This window comes from Squalius cephalus (assembly GCF_949319135.1).
Source record: "Squalius cephalus genome assembly, chromosome: 17".
NCBI lineage: Eukaryota > Metazoa > Chordata > Actinopteri > Cypriniformes > Leuciscidae > Squalius > Squalius cephalus.
Genome location: NC_137138.1, coordinates 10,673,421 through 10,678,171, shown reverse-complemented (window position 1 = coordinate 10,678,171; position 4,751 = coordinate 10,673,421). Strand labels below are relative to the sequence as shown.

The 4,751-nt window shown below is 39.0% G+C and overlaps 1 long non-coding RNA gene across 3 annotated transcripts; it reads left to right on the top strand.

Annotated features, from left to right (window-relative positions):
• Window positions 1-812: 812 nt before the first annotated feature.
• LOC307145089 lies at window positions 813-4,403 on the top strand. Of its 3 annotated transcripts, XR_013818894.1 has the most exons (4): window positions 813-1,159; window positions 1,299-1,479; window positions 2,948-3,044; window positions 3,688-3,786. It is a non-coding gene; the product is annotated as an uncharacterized lncRNA (long non-coding RNA). The 3 variants fall into 3 exon arrangements; XR_013818893.1 differs by lacking the exon at window positions 3,688-3,786 and adding an exon at window positions 3,879-4,403 and having other exon boundaries at window positions 813-1,479; XR_013818895.1 differs by having other exon boundaries at window positions 813-1,479.
• Window positions 4,404-4,751: the final 348 nt, after the last annotated feature.

The window sequence follows — 4,751 nt, the reverse complement described above, 5'->3', positions numbered from 1 at the left end:
GTACATTTAGTCCAATCAAGTCGAATCGAGTCGCACCTTAAGCTTATAATTTGCTGCTAAACAAAAACTACCAGAATACAACCCCGCTAAAGACTAATTTTAAGAACTGCCAAGTTAATAAAGTATTTTTATCTTCTGGTCACGTCTTGTCTTGCCTAGGGCTCCAGGTGAACCAGGAGAACCAGTGCTGCCCCCTAAAAAAAACAGGTGCATGATGCCTCAGGATAAAATGAAGTCCCGCCCTGCATCATCTTGCATTGAATATTCCATTTCCCTTTGAAATGCACACATTACAAAAGTAAAATAGTATTTAACAGCATGAACGTTTACTTGAAGGGATAGTTCACCCAAAAATTTCATTTCTATCATGATTTACTCACCCTCATATCTCACCCTCAACACAGATAGTCTATATTTTGATGAAAATCTCGTTAAATGTTGAAACTGATCTAACCCCTTGATCTGTTAGATCTAAATCAAAGGTCCAATGCTTAAAATAAGCAATTTGTGAGTGTTCGTTTTTTTTACCAAATTGATTTTGACAACATGTGCCCCTTCTAAAACGTTGGCGGTAACCACTAACTGTGCTTTAGAGCAGGTTTACTTTGCCTGTCAATGACGCCTCCCCGACATTGATTTGCACTCACGGCCTGCAGAAGACACACACTCTTATCGATTAGCTGTCTGTATTCCATTCCTCAGAAATCAATGCTGTTTGTGGCTTTGCCCGTCTACAATGATATAGTTTTTGGGTCTAAAGACAGCGTTCTAATATTGTTTGAAATTAACGCGTCGTGAGAGGGTCCTTTTAACGAAGTGGGCGGAGTCTGCGATAAGCTTTGGCTTTTGATAACGTGCCATCGCGTTCGTCACTGACAAATAGTTTTTGTTTTTGCGCGGCTGTTGTTTATACCAGCAGAAGCTCAATGACTCATGGTGACACATTGTGAGTAAGCGCACTCGTGCCCAAAAACAACAAACAACGCGGCTGTTCTCATTTAGACCCAATTGAAGCTCTCGTTCCACCGCTTGGTGATGGAATGACCTGTTAGACGAAATCTGTTCAGTATTTACTCCAACTGTGCATTCATATCTTTTTCATCAGCTATAAATGGATTTGTTTGCTGTGGAGCTGTATAAATTCTCCTCTAAGTTCAAGGTATTTGGAGGCGTAAAGTTTGCGTGGAGAAATATAGCCTAATATAGTGTTTGCTAGTACCATGCAGTTACATGAAGCTCCTTTAGGGGGCAGTACAGCTTCACATTGATTCCCTTTTTGAAAGCATTGTGGACCTCAGCCCAGATGTGATCAACTGGAAAAAAAGAAGTGCACCTACTCCGAGCTACAAGGACGACACAAACCTGGCAGAGGCCCCCTGCCCTGCCTTATGCCCACCTGCGTGCCCATCTGCAGAAGAGCCCCGCCAGTTGTTCTGTTTTTGTGCCAGGGTGAATCAAGCCCATCGGCTCCACTCGCAGGTGTGTATCTGGCTGTGTGTGTACCCAACTCCCCCCCCCAACCCCCTGATACCATACTACTAGTCTTCCTGGGAGGAACCAATGATCAGATGTCTAAAAGTCCACTTGTTGTATTGTGGTTTATGAAAAGGAATGGAACCAGATTGTGTGCTGGCTGATCCAACTGCAGTTTTGGCTTCAAACCTTTGAGTTTGTGTGCCGTCAGAGAAGCAAATATGTGGTTTTATGCTCCTTTATATATGCAATATTTATATATGTATGTACAATATGAGAGTTTTAAGAGTGACAGCATATCCTTGTTTTCACCCTAAACAAAATTGCTTTCATATCATGTCCATAAATATCTATTTGTCTAAACTGACCTTTAAGTCAACATGACATCAAAATTGCCTAGAATAGGCGAAAGAGCCTATTGACCCTATGTACTTAAAATACTTTTTAAGTATTTAGTGAAATGAAAATTTATTTATTTTCCAAATGCAGATCGTTGATTAAATTGTAAGTGATTCATCATAATGCATTATCATTTTGTATTTTCTACCTTGTAATTTAATCAATGTCGTAGCTCAATAATATGGTGAAATGTCAGACTTCTCTCTGGTGACGTACAGTATGCCGGACTTCTCTAATCATTTTGTCACTTAAACGCTGCCCATTTCTTTCAACAACCGATGAACTGAGTCTCTTTTTTTCCATAATTCATTTTACTCTGATGTAGTGTACGCCACCAATACGGAAGAAAAGATCGGTCACTTCTGTTTCATCTTAACTTCAATTTGCTACACTCCTGAATAACTTTTCTTTTCTGATGGTTAACATTTAGTCTGTACCAATAGTTGTTTAGGCATTCTATTAGGTTTTGTTTCATTGTTTAGTTAATATTTAATTGAATAGCACGTTTCTCTTGAGAATATGTCAGTTACTGAAAACAAATGGTTGTGATACGTTTAAATTGTCTTAATTAGGTGCTTTGCGTTTGTGCCATATGGAGTTAGAAGTGCCAGTGTGTGCTGAAAACAACAGTTTAAACTAGGTATAGGTGGCTATCTAGTCTTCCAGCCAGACTGGTTAGCCCAAAAACCTTAAAACCATCAAAGCAGACCAGTCTAACTAGCTTGGCCAGGCAGATACAGGAGCTAACCCACCTTAGGCTGTTTTTTTCATGAGTGGAATAGTGGAAATCTCCAAATTGTGGCAATAATTTTTTTCTTTATTTCAAAATCAATGAACATTCGGTTGTGCATAGCAAATAAAAGAAATGAGCAGATATCCTCAAGCTAATGAAAACTGAGTATCACTATATAAAAAGCTCATCTGGTGGAATGGTACATTAAATGATAACTTCTGTGTGGAGACACTTTAGAGCACCTGTGGCCCTGCTAAACCATTTCCATACATGCACTCTTTCTGAAATACTTGAGTGGTTAAAAGCATGCTTTTAATAGATTTCCTTTTTCTTGCTTCACAGTTGAAGATGAAGATCCCTTGTGGCAGACATGCCACATTTAGTATCACATATCCACAAGTTCCCTGAGCGATGACGCATGCCGGGCCTCGTGTGAAAGGTAAACTTAAGTTCTGGTAAAGGGTTGATGATTTAATGAAATATGCATTGATCTAACTTCATTTAGTGTTGAATTTTTAATCAATAGTCATGGCCGGAAGGAGATCATAAAGACGGGGGTATTTAATGAGACTGATAATAGGCAGGATCTCCACAGTGGATCATTCATGTTTGAGAACCCAGCTGTTCTGATGGACGAGCATATTAAGCTTTGAAACTAAGCAATGGGAGGAGGGGGTTACTGCTGGAAACAGGACCTTGGCTGCTCCGAGTGCTACTTGACCTTGAGTAATGTCATACTTTATGAACTGTGCCGAAGTAAAACTCTGGTTCACCAACTGCGATGCCTCTCAAAATCAGTGTCTGAAAAAATGAGGAGATTGAGAAAAATTAGCTGTAATTTCTGAAGCTGAAACTTTCAAAATGTCATAAATGGGTGCTTATTGAATGTGACATTGATTAGCCAAGGGAGCAATGGAGAAAGATGGCGGAGTGTTTCATTAATTATAAAATTTTATGACATTCAGAATTACACTGATGTAAAAGCGGGGAATTTATTTGACTGAATGGATAACATTTTCTTTTTATTTTCGATGGTGGATTATAAATCTTTCAAGTAAATATACCTTTTTATTCATTTTTAGGTAGATGCAGATGGTGGGGTGGGGAGCATTTAATTTCTCATAACAACCAGAGGCACAGATCTACTGATGCAATTTAATTAAGTCTGGCCGTGTGCTATAATTAAGGCATGGCTCACACAGAACTTAAAATATTATAATTTACTTGCCCTCACATTGAACTAAACTAATATGATTTTCTTTATTTTCTGTAGACCATAAAAGAGATCCTTGGAAGTATGTCCATGTTGTTCCAGAGGCTGCCAAACTCAACTAAAGTACCATAACTCTGGCACATATGACTTTTGCTTAATTTCCCAAGTCTTGAATCCAGCTTTATGTGGGGAAAAGATAGAATCTTCCCATTTGGTTATGAAATGCATAAGAACCAATGGTGTTTGGCATCATTGCCATATTTAAAGGTACACAAACTTGAATGAGATGAGCTTAGGCTGAGAAGGTTATTAATTAATTAATTACTTTCTGTGTAAAAGATTAGTTCACCTGAAAATGAAAATTCTCATGATGTTCCAAACCCATATGACTTTAGTCCTTCATTTTAAGTGATTGTTTCTTCAGAGGACTTGGATGAAACTGCTTGATTCATATGGATTTGTTTTATAATCCTTTTATAAGCTTATTTAAACAAAGTTTTGGTGGAACAGACTGTTGTGGAATGTACTGTATGAGTGAAATCTATGATTTCTTTAGATCGACGTGAGAGTAAATGATGACATGACAAATTTAATTTTTGTTTTTTTTAGGTGAACTGTCCCTTTAAGAGCAAAAGCTGTGTTGAATAAGCTGTCAATTCCAGAATTGTTCATCCTGATGATTCACTATCCAGTTTGTGTGTTTGATATGGTCAGACTTGTAAAATTGCAGGGCTGCTAAAACCGCTCTCAGTTGAAGGTTTCCCGCCTTCGCAAGAGTGACCTCCCATCTGCCGAGTCGTGTCTGAGGGGAACTTGTCTGTCCTTGCTGGGTAACAAATGACCCTGACGCACCAGAGACTATGGGCTTGCACCTGCTTAACTTTTCTCACCCGTCTGTCTCCCATCGCGCCAGACTGACAAAGCTCAGGGCCC